We start from the raw sequence: 21471 nt of genomic DNA, 5'->3' as shown, positions 1-21471 counted from the left end.
GGCTTCCTTAATAACCATAGAAACAATTACGTCTAACGGAAGCGTCAGGCAACATTATGCTGACGCCCGCATGCGTCATCTTATGTTTGTACCATGTTCGAGAGTCTTGAACAGAATCTCGAGGATTCTACACAATGCGACCCGCAGAATAACGAGTAAGATGACAAAGATACAATAAATGTTTACCGTTAAATATAAATAATTAAGAAATAATCAATTATAAAATACATCTATTTGTGTTCACATAAAGATAGCTTTAAGATTATTTTTATCGTAATTTATCGATTTTTATCGAAGAATATATTTATATAAGATTTTTTATTCAAATATATTTATTTAAAATAAAATTATAATGTTTAACTGATATTCATATATATATATATATATATATATTCATACATATTCTTTCATACAATTACTTTTTCGCTAAGATACATTTGTTTTCTAAAAAGTTTTACGTATATCAAATTGAGTAATAAAAATAAAATTTTTTATGCATTTATTCTATCACATTATTTGTTCCGTATAATTTTCAATCAAGAGTTTGCTCGTACACAATTCAGGGATGAATACCGAAGAGGGAGAAAAAAATAATGTGTATGTCGTGATTTCACAATTAATCCAACTGTAATAAATTTTAACGTTCGCCCATAATGATAGTTCTTTTGTTGAATATAACGTTAATAAGTTTTATCATCATGCATATTTTTCCGGGTCGCGAAACGCGATTAAGGTGCTCCGAGCAGGCCAAGCGTATCATGATTATTACTCCAATTAACATACGGCCGCCGCAATGCTAATTGCTAATTGTAATGCGGTTCGTTGCGCGAACAGTTTCTCACGGTAAAGTAGTAAAGAGCGGTCCGTACATTTCGCCTTTAGGATTATCTGTATTATACTGTTGTCAGTTCCGAGAAGAGCCTAAAGGCGAATTTATGCAAACTGTAATCGCGATTACACGATTCGACATATGAAAAAATAAACAGACAAATGATAGCAAAGCTTTACTTTGATAACAAAGTTTTTATCAAATTTATCGATTATTTCTTGATTAATGTATCAAAATCATTGCGAGCAAAACCTTTTGTATTTTTAGTTCTTTTTAATCTGATGTTGAACATTCGAAAAGGAATGTACCAGATGGAAATTTTCAGTCAAAGCAGCCATTTATAAAAATTTCAAACTTCAATAATTAAGATAAATGAAAAACAAAAATTGGAAATTATTAAAAATAAAATTAAATTCGGTAATAATGATTTTAAAAATTAGCATAAGATGTATTTTCTCATCATTAGCTCTACTTTCTTATTTCCCGGTATTTAAAGTTACATTTTCCACTTCAGGCATTCGGGCTGTTTCTTCGGCTTGTTCCAACGACCAATATGACTGGATACATTTATTGGCATTTTTATTACATTTGTCATGTATTATTTTCCATTGATGAGAATTTTGGAACGTTTTTTCCGTTTCGCGTCACGAGATGCATTTTGAGAAATTTATGGTTGCGGCGAGCCGCGAGCCGGAAATGCTACATCGAAGCTCTCTCTCGACCTTGCGATCAATCTTTCAGAGATGGCCGGCGGCCCCTGAAATTTACTTTCGTGTTACGTTACACACCATCAGCTACAATGTAAAACGGAATGCAATGGAACGGCGGGAACATAAACATGGGATGCAATTTTAATGAAGAGCTGCGCGGCGCGGCGCGGCGGTTCACGTACTGAATTCCGAAGGTTTATTAATTTATGGAAGCTCGTTCCATTTATTGAAGATGAGAGGTCGCCCTAGGCTATTTTAAAGCTTCTCCCCTTTAGAACTTTCTTAATTACCTTGTCCACGTGACGGGGAGCCATCGAAGTGATCTAACTACTTATTTATGCATTAGCGGTGTAATCGTTATGCATGTAATGCTACTTGAGTCGACAGAGTTCGCCCTAAGATAATTCGTTTCGTTAAATATGGAAAATAATAAAGATAATTTTCATTACTCTCTATATAATCTCTACACACCTATGTATAATTAAATTTCTGAAAATAATATACATATTTTATTTCACTTATTTATTTATATTTTGTAGTATTATATATAAAATTACTTTTATATTTGTAACTTTTAATTATAAAAATTCGGACAATTCGGAAATGTAAAAGTGTTTGCCAACAAAACAACACAAACACTTGGATCAAAATAATCATTACAGTTTTACAGTTAATTTATTTACTTTATCGTAGCTAATTTAATTTATGGCATCTCATAAAATTGAAAATTCTCGTTACGACGACAATCTCCGGCACTGCGATCAATCATCGGCAATTCAGGCAATACTAGTCACATATTAGCGACTAACATGCCGATGTGCTATTTATGATATTCAGCTTTCTAAAGCGTTGTGAAAAGAGAGGAAATTATTTCTGACTCGTTTCACTGCTGCGCGAGGTTGTTTACAACGACACACGTTGTGTCAGAGACATCGATCGATATACCGGGTACCTACGATATTTATAATGTTAACCGAGAGTCCGGCTCGCTTATTTATGGCATTACGCAATGTTCTAGATTGCTCGTGCGACGAGACGGTTTTCACCGTGAAAATGACATTACTGCAACGGACACGTCCTTTCCACAAGCGGCTATTAACGCTAATGCAATCTCTGGCAGAAATACGACTGATTATATTATACACAATATTGCTAAGAAAAGATTTGGTAATACCGTATTTATAAATTCCAAGCTTAATATTACAAATTGAAGAAAGAGAAATGTTAATCTCGTGTTAATATTACAAATTGAAGAAAGAGAGATGTTAATCTCGTGTTTTGAATAAATTAGAATGACTTTTGGACCGAGATTAATAATGCAATTTATCTCTCTTATTTAAATTCCTTTCTTTATCGCGCGCACATAAAATACTGTTTTGAAAATTTCCAAGTTGGTAAAAGTTGGTGCTCTTCCTATGTCGAAGGTTTCAAAGGCTTCGAGTATCGTAATCTTTGAAATTGATTGAAATACCAAGCTTCCGCGACTTCCAGTTTCAAGATGCTATTCATATCAAAGTTTCAAGGTTCCAAGATTCTAAACTTCGAAATTTCGGCTCGCGAATCTCCAAATTTAATATTCCAGAATTTCATGTAAAAGGCAAGCGAGCGTATACGCTATTGCTTACAGCCACTGTATTCCACGAGAATATATGGATTTGCTAAAATTTAATTCTACGGAAAATAATGTGTGTTAATTTTACGTAATTATTTCTAATTGTCTGCGGCAGTGGATATACCAACGGTATTCAGGAATATTATTCAGGAATAGGTATCGTTACCAAGAGAAAGTTCCATTTTCGAGAGAGAGAGAGAGAGAGAGAGAGAGAGAGAGAGAGAGAGAGAGAGAGGTATTCATAATACAATTAATATTCCTCGTCTGGCCGATTTTCCGCGAAGCACGATTCATTCCCCAATATTAAATGCGGTATCATCCATCGCGTTTGGAAAGACCAGCCCGAATTCTACCAGGTGGGAATCGATAGAGGCTAAAATTAGCTTGCCGTACTGATTGGCGAGAAAGCCGAACAGTCGGAAACGAGATCAGCGTCCGTTAACAGCATGGGATTCCGACGATCGAAAAATTGGATAAGAGCAGTTACAGTACTTTCGGAAAGTTTTTTTACGCAATTGGATGAAATAAATTCGCATGTAAAGGGAGCAGAGTGAAAATAACGCGAAATAAAAAATAACGTTTCAAAAATTTCCCAGAAAAAGAATAATATATAAATTTTATTATATTTCCTTTTCGAGATAACTAAGCGGAGCGTTTCGAATTGACACGCAAATGATCAAAATTACAAAAAAATGTTTCCAGCTTAATTCGGATAATAAGAGCAATTCGATTAGCGTTCTTTATCACGGTTTACACATACCTTTTGTTTATTGCTAGAAATACAATTACGTCAGAAAACGAAAAATTTTCCCTACCAACATTTATCCCGGGGGACAGTCACGTCGGGGAAAATTTTATTTTTTGCGGTCGGTCACGTCGTGGGACCGACCGCTGTGGTGGAAATAATTAAACGCCGTGACGCGCTCGCCTCCTTGCCATTCCAATTTCTTTTCTCAACGTCCGTCCGGAGGGGGCGTCGCGGCGCCCGACGCCCGGCGCCGCACGCGCTGACACGCGTCTCCACGCGGGGACGAGAGAATCGTGCAACGCACGCGACCTCCCACACGATCGATATCGTTGTCAGTATCGTTGGACACGCAGAGATAGTCGCGATACTTACGGCTGCGATAACCTCGAAAAAAATCCCCCCCCCCGCGTCCCCTCCCAAACCCCTTGGTTTCTTTTCAGAGCGTAATATACGAATCTCTCAGGAAATTTGCATTTTTAATCGAATGCCTCGAAAAGGACCAAAAAAGATAATTTTAATTAAAGATATATTATTTGTCATCTATTTTTATTTACAATGAAAAAATTATAGATTATTCTAGATCTATTTTGCGATAATTTGAAGCCCGGATAAAAAATTTAAATATAATAGGAGTAATTAAGAAATAATAAAAATCTCAATTCTTTTTACATAAGTATTTTAAGCATTCAAGATGATTTATGTAAACTTTCATTGCGACGCAGAGATTACTTCTGTAAATAAAAATTAAATTTTCATTAAGAGTACAAACGAAACGAGTGCAAATAAAATTAAATTTTTATTTACGGAATTAATCTCCGTGTCGCAATGAAACTTTACATAAATAATCTTATATACTTCGTGCAAAAAAATTGAGATTTTTGTCATTATTTCTTAATTACATTTCCATTAAATCGTACTTAAACATAATTTTTGATCCGTATCCCAAACCGCCGCTCAACTTTTCAGTATTATTTTTAAATGCGATTTGAAATAATCTATAAATTTTTCACAATCTTTCAATTGTAAATTATAAATTATAAAAATTATAAAAATAGATGTGATATATTCTTAAATTCTAAGCTTGTCTTTGTTGAAGGATAATCGAAGGAAAAATCCGTAAATGCGAAAAGCACGTCTGATAGATTCGTGACGTTCCTCACAACGGTGCATTGTATGATCTCAAAGTCAGACAATATCTCTCGTTCACGTCTCGTTTTCTGTCGGATGAAAGTGCGGTCTCTTGCAGCTCGCTCTGTGACCTTCCTGCTTAAGCAGCCCGTATGGTACTTGGCCGCGTGTCGTTCTCACGCGGGTACACATCCCTCTCCTCGCTAAAATAAGCCCGTATTTTTAGAACGTCGGCACGTATCGCGTAGGTGCTGCTTTCCCCGTACACACGCCACCCATGTCCAGAGATATATATTCGCCTCCCTGCATGACCTTCGATTTTCTTTATTCCCACCCGCCTACGGACCTCTTGATCACGAAAACCGCCGTAAGAAATTTCACCGCATTGAGAAGCCCACGCGCGAATTTTCTGTTTTACCCGGTTATCTTGACTCGATAAACGGTGAACGATGGACATATTAAGGAGAGAAAACGCTGCTGTTATGCAATGTAATTTTTTTGCCGGACTAAAAATGGTAAGAAATAAAAAAAAAAAAAGTCGTAACGTAATTTTAAAATAACACAAGGTTAATTTGTAGACGCTATAAACTTCAACGACGTCGCAAATACGGTACGATAACGGGATATACATAAATGTTAATTAACATCTAGATCTAGAAACATCTAGATTTCACGTGGGAAGATCAAACCAAGTTTAAAAAGGCAAAGCCTTCTTATTTCGCGCACAAGAGAAACGATCGTGCAACAAAAAGAAACTTCAAAGCTCTCTTCGCCCTCGGGGCGTCCATCAACTCTACCATACATTCACTTTTCTGACGTTATCGTATAATTTGCGTAAGGAGCAGCCCGCGGGCCGCGCTCGCCGTGTTATCCTAAGCTCGCATTAACCGTCGAGCGCGAGATTAATCCGGAAGCATTGCAGCAGCGAGGGCGATTTACGTATTTATGCGTCTTCGGGAGAGAGGTAGGTATCCGGCGGGAGGTATGCACCTTGCAACCGACAACTCGATAGCGATGAATTATCGCCGAGCGACGCGAGGGATCGCCCGAGTCACTCGAGTAACGCCGATCCGAGTAATAAGTTTGTAATACATACGGCCAGGCGTGTTCCGCGTAAAAGAACCTCGTGTAAAGGTGGCTTCCCGGCGAACAGATTAGAGCTATTCGGATTCCGGAAGGTCTGCGAGGAAATAACAGGTTCGATTCTAACCGCACGCATTAAACACGAGCGGCGGATTTCTACGCGACGTAGAAAGCCGCCATTTGTAATTTCCTAAATGAGTAGACTGAGAGGAAAGAAAACAATTCTGATCACATTTATGACAATCATGAAATTCACCTGCAACTAGTTGTTCAAAGTAATAAGTACGAAAGTAATATTGAATATGGTAAAAACATAGTTACGATAATGATATGTGAATTATTAATTGATAGTGAAATAGCGATTCGACTATAATTTCATGGTTATATAGACTTCACACAAATGGAATGTAACATTACATTTTTCAAATTTAGACAAATATTTTTGTAAAGTGAGCATAATGCAACAATATCATTAAGATAAGTTTAAAAAATACATACTGATAACAACGGTATACATTAGTTTATCTAACGATTTATTACAAATTAATATTATTATTATTATTATTATTATTAATTTTCCTGGTTCACGTAACGCAATTAATATTTTCCTTGTTCATATTGCTCTTGTTACAATTTTATTACACGTAATTGAGGCGCTATTTCTGTCCAAATTTCTAGTTGCTGATTTTTTTTCCATTTTTTTTCTCTAAGTGTAAAATGTAAAACCCACTTATAAGTTCTTAAATTAGTAGTCGATTCGATTAGCACATATTTATATCGCACGGGTTCTCGAATATTTCAAATCACGTTGTAAAATCTTCAGCTCGATGCATTAAAGCAATTAGATTATGGCCGTTCATTTAATATTCGATAATTTCCATTAGTGCATAAAAATTTACGCGTTAGGTATAACGAGTTATTAGAAACTCACGTGCAAAATTATAATATCAATATGATAAATTTATTATTACATATCTCTGTCTATCATATCGTTGAAGATGCTCGATTGGAAACCTAACGGTTATTTTTCTAGAGAATAACCCGTTGGATAACCTCTAATAGATAAGGTAAGCGGTATTAATTACAAGATTAATTACCGCCTATGACATGTAGATGCATCAAGAGAGAGACAAGAAAGTAGGATTAGATGGTCTGTCGCGATTATAAAATCTTTTGCGAGATGTATCAGCAATGTGAAAGTCTATATTACATTTGTAATAGGAAACAAAAAATATTTCTAATATATATATTAGATTTCTACTTTTTGTATTTAATTTGTAGAACTCTTTATTAAGACTAAATTTTATTAATTAAAATTTAGAAAATAGGATGCTATCTTTATCAAAGAGAATAATAAAAATGTCACGTCATAAAATTTTTCAAACGTTCCACATTCGATTGGAAACTTCTTCCATAAAATTTTTCTCTTGCATAATTGCAGGATTTTATATATATATATATACAAATTTTTCGTATATTAGAAACAAAGTATGTGTTGCGTAACAAAATATTATTTAGTTATTACTGATTCGTTTTATAATTGCGACGACATTAAAAATGTAATAATCCTGTCTTCCTATCTTTGAAACACATTTTCTTTCTTAAAATATTTTTCACAATCAGATGTATTTTCAAAATAAAAGAAAAATATTGAATTGCAAGAGAAAAAAACATAGCAGAAATCATTTTCTCTAATAAGAGATGTCTCATGATATAAATATTATTACACCGTACAGAAACTAGCGTTTATAAAGCTTTCTCAGGTTGCTCTCTGAGAAATTGTGGCGTATTCTTCGAGATTATGATGCAAAGTTATAAAGAACGAGTTCGTACTCACAAGTAGCGTAAAAGCCTATATGTTACCTCAAGATATAATGTGCGTGTGTGTGCTTGGTAATCTCGTACTGGCAAAATTTATGACTTCTCCACGGTACGCTGCCGGGACACCACAATACTCACCTAAAAGCAGAAAAAGAAAATTTCATTTAGTACAAAAGTATAAGTTACTAACTGACATCTGCAATATAAGTCTTAATCTTATATATCTGTTACGAAACAATCGAAGTATTATTTACTGTAATGTACTTATCATAAAGTACATATTTTAGGCTTATCTCTAATATTTTCTTACTAAAATTATCTTAAAGATATAGAAATAAAAAAAATTGAGATATAAGAGAACCATATCTCTCTATACTATTTATCTTGTCTATTGTACTATAACAATATCTTGATCAAAATGATCAAAGTTAAAACAAAAAGTTGCAATTAATATATTTTTTTATATAATAGGCATAGAGTGTATTTTTCATGATATTTTATTTAATAATTTATTAAAAATACTTCGTATAAAAACAATCAAATGAAAAAGAAAGTTGCTTAATAAAAAGAGAAATGAATCATTACTACAATACCAAATCTTTTTCCTTTTTAATCAACTTTTCAACATTTTAACAAAAACAAATACATATTTAATAGTTTTATTATTAGATTTATTTTACCAATTCTAAAAATTTCCTTTAAACAAAGAAATGTTTTAAATCACATTTTTTTCTTTTATGTAATTCAGAATTGTGATTTTTCTGGTTATACGGACGACAATTTTAAAAGTATCTCCATGAACTTGCAACTTTGCTGTTCTCGTTTTTTTGTTGTGCGATTTCCCCCAGGCGTGAAGGCTCATTTTCCGGTGGCTGGAAAATTCCTCGGTGCCACCTACCTCTCGCGTTTTTTCAGGCCAGAAGATAACATATTAAACGGAAAAGTTCTGAAGGCGGACGACGAGCTCATTTTGCGCATCCTTTCGGACGCCATCGATCTAGCCGCCATTGTAACGTCGATCGTGTGTCACGGGCATCGATTATTCAACCTTTCGTCTTTCGTCTTTGTGGTATCTCCTAAAATAGATACTGTGTATTTTTGGCATGTGCCAGAAAAAATATCATTCGCCAAAAATGAGCTTTTCTTTTCTGATTGCAATTACTGAGCAATTCGCTCTAGATAATGATTGTCTTTCTATTCATTTCTCTTTCTGTTAAGAGCAATTTTCTTTTCCATTTGATTGTTTTGATACGAAGTATTTTTTAATAAATATTAACAATTAGTTTAAAAAAGTAAGCCAAATTTAAAATTAAAATACATCGAATAAACTGCAGTGGTAATCAAATAAAAAACAAAGTTGTAACAAATCAACACTCAAAGAAAAAAGTCGTATCAGCAACTAGAAATTTGCACACAAATAGCGCCTTAACTATGTATAATAAAGTTGTAATAAAAAGAATCAACAAGTTATATGAACCAAGAAAGTATAGTAATATTAATCATTTATCGTTTATCGTTAGGTAAATTAATGTATTGTATATCGTTGTTGTCAGTATGTACTTAAACTTATCTCAATGATATAACGTTTATGCTTATTTGACAAAAATATTTGTCTAAACTGGAAAAATGTAATATTCTCTTTTTATAAAGTCTATATAACTATGTAATTACAGTTGAGTCGTACTATTTCACCATCAATTAATAATTCACATATATTATTACTGTGGCTATACTCTTATTGTATTCAATATTACTTTCGTAACTTATTTATTATTTTGAAAAACTAGTTGCAGGTACTTAAATTTCACAATTGTCATAAATATAGTTGCCAGAACTAATTTTATTTTCTCTCAGTGAACGCAGGAACATTTTATTCTATGAATAACATAAATAAAATATATTAAATAACGTAAGTCAATTAAATAACATAATTATACAATAATACATCAAAGAAAAAGAAAGAAAATATACAATAAACTTGATGATAAGAAATATTATTTACTAAGTCTCTTAAAAGAGTGATAGTTTCTCGCTTCAACTAATTTCTTCGTTAGCCTTTCCTGGCAGCATTAATGACGTCTGATTTGAATGTACGCGCGATGAGTGAAAGAAATAAAGGGGGGGGGGGCGGGAGGGACAAAATGTTTTGCATCGCGCAATGCTATTGTCGGATCTCAACAGATAGCCGGAAACACGCAACGAAGCGAAACTTCCGGCGAAACCAACACCCATGTGGCATACGCGGTGTGCGCAACAAAACCGCAACAAGAACTCGCCGCGGTCGATACGCGTTCGCGACGAGGATACTATTAGGCGAAGTGAAGTAACACAAAGAAAGGCAGAAATACGACGCAATCGTGCAAAATTGCCGCGCGGACCGGCCGGCCGATGTTAATACATTTATGTAAACGAGCGGCGAGTGCGAAACAATTTGTCGGCGCTTTTAACGAGCGTCCCTTGTTATTTCCATTCTCGGTAATTTTAGCTGTGTGATTTAGCGGCTTTTCTCTATTCGCCGATGTATTATCGTCCCGCCAAATATCGACGACGAAAGGGCGCAAAAATAGCAGACCTTCCGCGATATCTAAAAATACAAATTGTATGTATTAATGTACAACGGAATAAATTTCTCACTTTATTTTGTAATTTTCCTCTATTATTCACCCTCTTACATAATAGCTTTCCCAAGTCAGAAAAGTTTTTATGGGAAGCGTTTTCTCCTTCCTGTCGTCCCAAAATGGGACGATCTTGTCGGCCGTGACGACGAGAATGGCGGAGTCGAAACTTTGAAAGAGCGCGGAAATAGGGGAACATTGCGTAAGTTAATCGTCTTCATTCCCATCAATTTACTTGACGCACCTGGCACAAGAGAGCGAGAGGTGGCGAGAGCAGGAGGAGAGACTTACGTCGTAGTCGTAAAACAACAATCGAGCATCGTGATCGTTCGACAGGGAGTTCAGAAACGACGCGACACGATCTGGAAATGAGCCAAGGACGTGCCACTGTGTGAAATCCGCAGGTGCGAGGATAAAAACTAAAACTTTGTCACTAAATATATTTGAAAAAAATCGCACGGTAAAACGCACGGAGAAATCGTCTAAAATAAAACAAATTTGATGTGGAAATAGCGCAAAATTCACTTTTTCAAAAATCCGAGATGATTATACGTTTAATTATTTAATTTTCAACAATTCCTCCAAAAATAATTATGCCGTTTGGATTCTCTTGAATCCAATTAAAATTAAAATTTTTAGAAATGTAGGTTGAAACGCGATTGCACGAAGTATCTTGCAAAATTAAACGCCAAGCGAGTCTCTCGAGCTTCAGCGATGATTCAGCGAGAGTGGCTTGTCTCCTCCCGAGAAACATATAGCATTCGTCTTAATTCAGCCGTCTCCACGTAATATCCACAAAATGTATGGATGTGCACCTATTCATTGAATCAACAGCTTGACAATCCTGGGAACGTTGATTACACAAATTACACAATTTCACTGTAAATTTGAGAATTTACATCATTCGGGCAATTCCCAGAATTAATATTTCGATGTTACGAAGAGTTTATAATCAACACGACCATATTGAACCCCCCCCCACTCTCTCTCTCTCTCTCTCTCTCTCTCTCTCTCTCTCTCTCTCTCTCTCTCTCTCTCTTGCTCCTACGTTTTCTCTTCTCCTCTTCCGATTCAATTAGAACTTCGTTAACGTGTAATATGTGGATTATGCTTGCGCAGACGAAAAACAGATCGCGCAGCAATATGTTGAAACACTCTCGACAGCAGCCATGCATTAAGCATACGATCGAGTGATATTACGGTCGATCAGTTTATTGTTGCGACGAGCTAATTAAAAGTTATGTCGATCAACTGGGACTCGATTTTCGCTCTGCATCGTTGATCGGACACAGCATGAATATTCCGCATCCTACGCTGCAAATTGTTTGGTAAGCCTGACACGGTGTGCCGTCGAGAATCGGGCAGCAAAAAGCAACAGCTCAATCGATCGCGTTAGCGAAAATTACGCGCGAGAGTTAATGCGTAAAATCATGTCCACTGAATAATTCACGAAGGCACGAACAGTTTAACTATCTTTCTTTTCGTTTTTTTTCCTCGCCGATGACTAAACACACGTTGTCGATCTTCATTTTCATTAATTCGTTGGAAATTAATGCGAAAAATGTATCACCGTATCACTGGTCCAGCGATCTCTTTTTCGAACTCTATCTTTAATTAAAAAACGCGCGTTGTGTGTACGTAATGTTTTTTTTTTCATCGTCCCACTATTATTTGGACATGTGCCAAATTATATTTATTTGTATAAAATACGATTTTTTACAACTCTATGAAAATCTCGTAATCAATCAAATACTAATGAATAACGGTGAAGAATTATTTTAATAGAAATGACTTCCTCAATAATCTCATATATATATATATATATATATATATGTGTGTGTGTGTGTGTGTGTGTGTGTGTGTGTGTGTGTGTGTGTGTCTGTCTGTGTGTGTGTGTTTTGGAGAAGTCATTTCTATTAAGGAACGCTGCCTATTAAGGAACGTAGTTTGCATTATATTCATAAATGTGCGTAAATTAATCCCAATAAAATAGACGCGGTTAGAATTGTGTAAATTTCAACGTGTCAGAGATTGGATAATATCTCAAACACGCTCGATTACGTTCTTCGAGACGACAATGCGATCTCGACTTGCACTGCGCATCAATCGCGCGAAAATTCTCACGAAGCCAGTGACCTCCCGATCTACCTCGATGGTGCCAACGATGCCGACGATGTCGACGATGATGCCGACATGAGTACCCTTTCGTCCTTCCCCAACGTCCTCCATTTCTGCCATTGGTTTCGCGACGCTCTTATCACATCGGAGACTTTCCTTCGGTTCGATAGAACAACCCCCAAACGAAACGATAACCGGCGACATGGGAATATCGTCCTTATTCATGACGCGTGTGTCTCTTTTCGCATGCTTGAATATAAATCGACGCTATCTTCGATTTTCTGTGCAATATTCTGGAATGGTCCAGTAAAATCACGTGAAATTTTTAAGAATACATATTATATCTATTATTTTTGTGATTTTTATATTCACAATGAAAAAATTATGACAAACTTGGAAATTATTCTAAATATTATTTTAAAAATAATACAAAAATAATACAAGGTTTAGAACCTGGATCAAAAATTATTTAAATAAATAAATAGAAGTGCTCTAGTGGAATGTAATTAAGAAATAATGACAAAAATATAAATTTTTTTATATAAATACTTTAAATATTAAAGATTATTTTCGCTTTTAAATGGGATTTAGAATAATTTATAATTTTTTAATTACAAATAAAAATAAATGTAATATATCCCTAAAAGAAAAGAAAAGATAATGATCAAATTTGTGAAAAATCATTAAATTTGAAATAGTGATGAAATACAATAAAACAAAAATTTCTTGTACAGCTCTGCGACATATTGCTCTCAATTGCAAGAATGAGTGTTACGAAAAGAAGAGATATTTAATAGCAACATCCGTTCAATGATTGAAATTTATGGTGTCATTACATTTAAGTTCTTTTCATTCTATACAAGGTGATGCGAAATTATCGCTAAGCGCTACCGTTTCATTTATTATTACGATGGCAACATAAGTATGTCCGATATAGTACAGAGATATCATCGCAATTTTCATTCACGTAAAACTATTTACAAACTTTTCGTGAAAGTTTTCAGAAGTTTTAATCTCCGTGTTATTGTTAAATATCTCTTCTTCCCATCACATCTCCTTCACACAATTATCATGCCATTGGAAATGTAATTTCGCGGATATTCTTTACAAAAGTTATAGTTGCACTTTATCATGTTTTTTTTTCATATCTCGACTTTTTCTGCATTGCGTTATGTCGTGAGGAAGAAATTTGCAGCTGACGTCGTAAAGCGGAAGTGGCTTCGAGAATACCGTTACTTCACTTCGTTTTTCCCAGGTTTAAAAAAAAAAGAAAAAAAAAGAAAGAAACGAAGAGGAAGGGTGACAGGCAGGTGTTCGTTACTTTCGACATGGATTGCGAAACATTATCCATGTCAATATATATATATATATATATATAGTCACAAATTAGAAGTCGTCGAAAGGGATCGTTCGTTTGTGCCGCGAATGTCGATCTCCATTTCCCGCTCAGTTCTCACGATCGACATTAGGTCACATTCACCAATCAAATTCAATAGATTCGAAACTGTCTCTAGGCGAGAAAAATACAAGTAAGTACAAAGAAAAATACAAGTAAAATACAAGTAAAAGTACAAGAAAAATTTAATGATTTGTAAATTTAAAGATAATTTGAATGCATTGCATAAATATAGAATTTAAAGAACGAACGAATAATGATTTTTCGATTGTAATATTTCTGTATATTTTTGCCTAATATCGATAAAATTTATATAACAAAACTTAGAAAAGTTAATAAATATTCACTACATAGTCAAACTTTCATTCTACTTGAATATTTAATTATTTTTATCATTATTTCAATAGTATTAAAAAATATTAATTATTATTTAATACTATTTAGGCTAAGGAACGAAATAAAGATACAAAACACGTTAATTAATAAAAAAAAAAATAAAATAAAATATAATAGATAATATCTGCAACCTGCATAAGCAAAATTATTACATAGATTATAAGATATAAAGTTGAGAAACTTTATTGGATTACGCGGTAAAGGATAATTGAGTATGTATAGAAAATTAAAATCTCCCTTCCGCCCATCAAATTTATTTTACTCGAATATTTTGGTCGAGGATTATTTCACGCGCCATTTGGTCATACGGCCGTTTCCGCGTGAATATGCCATAACAACCGAAACTGCCGACGATTATCGGGCCGGTAGAGGTTAGGTATCTCGAGTAGGCGGTCACGCATAGCCGAATACAACACACAGGCGGTGCAACGAGACGAGAATGGGGGCTAACTATTGCATATTCGAGTGCAGGTATATCCGAAGGATGCACCGCTCAAGCGAGCGTTTATGCGTTGCCACGCCAGCCCCGGAATCGGAGAGATTACTGTTGGCTGTGAGAGCATCCCTCTCCGTCGGGATTCGATTAAGCACAGTTCGAGTAGCGCGCGCTTCAAGAGCGGGCTACAGGGATTAAGATCCCGTTTGGTTACCGAGAACTCGACCGATTGGTCTCTCGAAATCCGCGCCGTGTTCCGCGAGCCGCTCCGCAAAGTCCGAGGAGTCCCCGATCGTCGCGCCGTGCGTTTTAATGTCCTCCTGGGTACGCCACCACCGGATACGCTTCCGGTCATATCTTTGATTCTACGAGCCGAGTCAGCTCCCGTTTTAGCGGCAACTGAATAATACATAACCTTTTCGAAATCCTCTTTGCTCAGCGTTCAATTTTCCCGATTATAGAATTGTAAATTGAATCGCTGTCAAAACGTAACTTTCCCGGAGATTAAACCGAAAATATATAATTTCGTCAAATGACAATGTAAATTTACGTGGCACATATCGAGAAAAAGAAGAATAGAAGAAATATAAATCTATATATGAAATCTTGTATTATTTTATAATAGCGAGAAATAGTCAGTTTTTAATGACGGAGATTTTCCAAAACTATTCTTTTCACACTGACGCAATATGCACTCGAGGGTTAAATGTTCGAAAACACGTATTGTTCGCAAGAACACGTAAGACGCAACTTGGACGTAATCGCGTTTGCGGAAGTTGAAATTGCAATTGCACAAACTTGGACGAGTCCCCGATGACGTTAGCGGCCGCGTGTGTGTCTTCAATCAATCGATCGCGCGAAGATTCGAATAGCGACGGAGAGTGAGAGAACAAGAGAGACGGAGCGACCGGTATACGTTCGAGGAAACATTTGGCGGTCGTCACGTTTGGTTAACCGGAAATGTGAGAACATCCTCCGAATGTTAAAGCGAGATATCTACTCGTCTACGACCTTCCGCATTAATGAGCCGCCACGCGGCTCCATGACACGAAATCTCTCGCCGAGGCGCTCGTGTGGCGATTTAAATTCCGATCTCGTGACGTCCGTGTCGTAAGGATATATTCCCGATGTCCCGAAAGACTCGTAAAACATTTCCTACGGTCAAATGTTTCTTTTTTTTTTCTTTTTTTTTTTTGTAACGTCTACGGCTTTGTCTCTGAGAATATTAATTTTCCACTCGAATCACAATCCCGACGAATTCCCCGTAATCCGTTGGAAATAACCGAATCATAATAATCAAATTTTCTCCTTTGCTACATCAGTCAGTTTACACTGTTATATCATTAAAGCGTTATCAAAAAGCGGTTATCGGTTAAGCGATTCATCAACCTGGAGTTTTCAAAGTGCGCTAAAACGTATTGAAATGTATTGAAACGTTATTAAAAGCGGTATTAAAATATATTATAATTCGATACCAAATTATGCGCACATTAATAATGTATCGAAATAAAATTATATTTCATCGATATTTGAAATCGCATCTCGCCGAGGTCTTATTCGCTCGACTCTCCGACATGAAAACTTTTTAATTCGAAGAACAAGCCGGCGCAACGTCTCCTTAGAGTCGCATTGCGTGGCGAACGAGCAGGCGTGTTCTTTCCCTGCGTGCGTGGCCCAAATGATAAAGTCGACTCAAGGACTTGGGAAACGTGGAGGCCATTTCCGGCGATAAATTCGCGTCTGACTGCGCGCAGAACCGGCGTGTCAGTTTATTACTTTTAACGATCGTCGTTTGTTGCGAACAAAAAAGAAACTCACGAGGGATAAATCTCGGGACGTATCGAGCGTGCTTATCTACCGAGGTGGTGCTAGATAAAGAATAACGATGGGAATTAAATCGACACTTCTGTCGATATATCGGCCACCTGGAGCGGCGCGTCGCGCCGGATGAACGCGACACGCGTTTTCTGTTTGGAATTGAGAGAGGGATTGAGGGAGGGGGGGGGGATGTTATATTTCTGTTGTGTCACTTAAATATGTTTTAACCCCCAAATGTCGTCGATATTTCTCTCGTTATTGGAATAATATTTTGCGGACGAAAGGGAGGAATATTTCGCGCGAAAAAAAAAAAAAAAAAAAAAAAAAATACAATGGAAACGCTTAAGCGGAGAAATTTCCTTAGGCCAGGAGAATTCTCTAATTTCAGATCTCATTATCGAGATATTCAATGGCGAAAATTAAAAAATTAAATTAGAAATGTGTTTAGTCGCATATTCGCGCGTGGGAAGAATCCGCACGATCATGTAACACAACGCCGAGAGTGAAAGGGGCCTGGAGCGCCCTGTAGATTGCACGCTGTATAGTAAGAGGTTGACCCGTTCACTGTTGGTGCGGCGCGATGACGTGTTCGCCGACTTGTCCGCGTGTGTTAGTGGAACGAGAATTCCACATGTAATTGTCCGTAACCTCGAGTTACAGCCGCAGGATAGTTTAAATTTTCATCTGCGAGTGAAGCGAGTGTTTCTGACATTTCGTGGACATTTTTCACATCGCGTTTCGGTGCGCAGATCGTTTACGCAGAGATTGGACCGCCATCGATTCTTACTCGCGCCAAAATAGCTCGTGCAAATTGTCGAAACGAGAGAATTGCGTATCGTTAACGCAATAACAGACAGATCGGGAATGAGAGTGATAAAATATGTACCACGTGTTTGGTAAATACTCGCACCGAATAATCGTTTGCATGGTAAACATCAGCGATTGCAATAGTCTGAAAATGCGCTTTGCATTATTGTCACTTGTTCAATTTCATGAATAAATTCTACTGATTACGAGATATTGTTTGGTCTTAGCAAGTATATTAAAACGCACTTAAAAAAGAAAACCAAAATTATTTTTTTTTATTTCAGACCGAGGGAAAAATAAAAAAAATTAAATGTCATCGCTGTTTAAATAATTGTGTTCCCGAAAAATATTTTGGTTATTGACAAAGTCAATATTTTTGAAATTATATGAGAAACGTATAATGCATGGAATCCACAATAATTTCTGAATAGAGACAAAAATATGACATAAATTGATGGCGTCAGAGAAGAGAGAAATTGGCTTATCCAAATAATCAATATTTGCTTTGAGAATTAACCTCTTGCTCAATGTAACTGCCAACTTTAATATCATACAATTTTATTATGCGCAGTTATTATGTAAATCATATATAAAATTGTAAAAGGATATGATGTAACATAATTAATATTGCAAAATTCAGTAACCTTTGCTACAGGAATTAAAATAGTAGTTGTCGACTTTGCAACGCAATGAATAAAATTGTTTAATGTAAGTTAAATTAGAAAAGAACATATAAATTACATATTGTAACATAATCTAATAAATACTAATATTTGTCGTGAAACACGTTAACTATGAAAATTAACATACGAGAAAATTGTATTCAGCAAAACAATGCATAAAATCACGATTTTTCGACAATATTTTTGTTTCACGCCATATCACGTAAATAAATATAAAACAGAAAAAAATAGCTGCGTTTGAATATAACCAGGTAGGAAATATTGATGTACCCCAATTGTATCAAAATTCTAAAATAACATTCGCGGATTGCAATAATTTCAAATTATTGCTCTTCTCTCCTGAAAGTTGTTGTGCTTCAACCGATTTATCATTAGCAGCAACGGCAACAAAAACAATAAAAACAAAATTCGATACCTATATATAGAATCACATTGGAAAAAAAAAAATAAAATAAAGATTAGTATGAGAATAGACGTCCACTTTTTTGACTAATTTTTTTCTTATCCTTGATTTATTTTCCACATTTCATTTTTTTAATTAAAATGTAATTTTCGCATATATACAACGACGTAATATATGATATCTAATAATGTAAAAAGTGCGAAATAAATCACAAATTCGGATCGTTAATTTTAAAGTTAAAATATCATAAATTATCATGTAATTCAGAATCCTCGATAAAACAGCGAGCGCGAATATTATATTAGAAATTTCAGATTGAAAAGTGCAAAAGGGTAGATATTATAAGAGAAAGAGAAAGCGTGTCAAGGTCGCATATCGAAGCGTGAAGGTCTACTAGCAAGTATTATGACGAACGATCTACCAATCCGAGACAACATCGCGAACGATCAGCTGTCATAAATTCCCGATCTACGAGATTACAGTATTTTAAAAATCGCCGCGAAGAAACGTTTACCTTCTGTATTGTATTTGTTATGATGAAAAGGAAGAAAGATGCAGCGAGTGAAGTAAAAGAGCGAAATTTTAATGTACAAGGCAAAATGGAGCGAGAATACGATGCCCCGCGAGCGCTTTAATCTCCGTTTTCTTGGCTCAAGTCCTTTCAGAAACGTTCTACATTAAGATTGTTAACACAAAGCGCGTTCCTTCCTTTCTCAACAGATCAAGAATTGGATACGCATTCCCTTGGCATGCGTTTACTTGAGCAAAGAGAAGTGGCAGTGAGGATAGGATATTTTATGCATTTAATAACACTTGACAGTTCGAAAGTAGGGGAGTTGCAGTTGTTAAAAAGAAGAAAAGTACTTTTTCTCCAGCAACCTTAATGTGCAGCGAAACGATATTTACATAAAATGTTTGTAGTTTTACGAGAATATTGAATAAAGGTGATGCGCAATCTCTGTATAAAATATACTATCGTTTCTTACATCACTATTGTGTAGCGTGTATTTAAATTGCGGTCTCTTCACAGATATTTCTCAGAGTTTAATTAATGTTTTAAGATGTGGTAATTTGTTCTGTGCTGTGTGTTATATATTGACATTTAATTTCTCTTTGCAATTTAAATGCACGCTTTAATGAACGCTATCATGATTTAATATCGTAAAATTTGAAGTTTTTAAACTTTTTATCTAATACTCTTAATAAAAAAGTTAGATGTAGAGTTATTTATAATGTAAGAATAATGATATGTATAGAATAATGATATGGATAAAATAAAAATTTATACATTAAAAGTTTTATTATTCTTTAAAATCCTTCAAATATTCATTTATTACGATAATTCTGATCGAGCTAAGAATTAAAGAGTTAAATTATTTAATCGACATTATTATAGCGTTATCATCATTTTATACAGTGTGTATATAATAAAAGCATGATTCTTTTATATATATATAAATAAAAGAATCATGCTTTTATTACAAAAGAAAGACTAGCTGCAGTGTCGATCTGAACTCCTTATTTTAGAGGCCAAGGTACCATTTTTTTTCCACACCCGTAAAACGTTAGCCCGGCGACCGGCGGGGAATTTAAATTGCTCCAGACGTTAACTGTTAAAAATGACGGGCTGTGCTTGACTGGTTTGATAGGCTCGAAAATAGTCCGCTATTCCAGTTCTCGCGATACATCCGTGGGACGCGTGAATCTTACACGCGCGAGCACCTTTTATTCGTGGTGGCCGTCGATTAAAAAGGATTAGTAGCTCCGCTACTAATCGGTCGACTTAACAGCGATTCACAATATGATAGGTCTTAATCCATTTTTCAATCATAAAATCGCGATTTGTCGTATCTTGAGACTTGTCGAGACACCCAAAAAGATCCTAATTCATTTAAAAGCGATAAATGTAATATTGATGAATCGACAATATTAATCTTTCACGTATTCTCTAAATGCGGCGAACATAAGAATCTTGTTCAATTGGTGCTACGAATATATATATATATATATATATATATATATATATATATATATATTCGTAGCGCCAATTGAAATCAAATATTTATCCTAGAATATTTTTATGTATATATATATATATATATATATATATATATACATACACATAAAAATATTCTAGGATAAATATTTGATTCTGAGTACTTGAGAGTGTGTGAGACATGTGTATATAAAATAATATAAATGTGATTGAAATGAAAATTAGAGAAGTTAATGTTTAACAGAGCAACAATTACGATCCACTGCTTCATGCAAGTTAACCCCGAGAGCAAACTCGTTTGCAGAAATTTAAGAGAAGAGAAGAAGCAGAAGGCTGCAATTGCCTTTTATACTTTCACTCTTAACGTCTACTGCTGGTACAGGGATTGTCTCACCAATCTCGAAATTACGTGAGAGAAAAATGAAAGTCAATCTGTGTGGACGTCATGTAATTATATACGGAAACTTCATAAAATTAAAAGGTTTGCTTTGGTAATGTAAACGTCTTCATGGGAATCACTCTTTCACAATAAAGAATATTTAAAAATAAGAATTGTTCTTCAAAGGAGGAACGTTTAATAAGTGCTTATTGAAAGGCACGGTTCAGATTTTTCCTTATTGTAAAGAGAAAAAAAGAGAATTAGCATAAAAAGTAACTTTTAAATACAATTTTTAAGATGACGAATAAAACTAGATGTTTCCTTTGAGACCGTTCTATATTGACAGCCACTCTCAAAGATCTCTAAGGCACACAGCTATTGAAGACTCTTCTTAACTTCGTGTTCATTCGAGAATCTCACAAAATCTGACAAAATCCTCAAGCGTACGGTCATTAAGAGAATCGTTCTTATTTCTATAGACTTCCAACTTTTT

General features: G+C 35.2%; 1 protein-coding gene across 4 annotated transcripts in view; it reads right to left on the bottom strand.

Moving 5' to 3' along the window:
- brat (tripartite motif-containing protein brain tumor) overlaps nt 1-21471 on the bottom strand; it is a 113195-nt gene that overhangs the window by 41329 nt on the left and 50395 nt on the right. The window contains exon 2 of one of the 4 annotated variants that reach the window (XM_089074033.1): nt 7974-8069. The exons of the other annotated variants lie outside the window; for them this stretch is intronic. The gene's annotated coding sequence lies outside the window, so the exon portion shown is untranslated. The remainder of the gene's footprint in view (nt 1-7973; nt 8070-21471) is intronic. 4 annotated transcript variants of the gene reach the window in all.

This window comes from Pogonomyrmex barbatus, unplaced genomic scaffold (genome assembly GCF_055798465.1).
Source record: "Pogonomyrmex barbatus isolate J1 unplaced genomic scaffold, ASM5579846v1 scaffold16, whole genome shotgun sequence".
Lineage (NCBI taxonomy): Eukaryota > Metazoa > Arthropoda > Insecta > Hymenoptera > Formicidae > Pogonomyrmex > Pogonomyrmex barbatus.
This window is presented reverse-complemented; position numbering and strand designations above follow the sequence as displayed.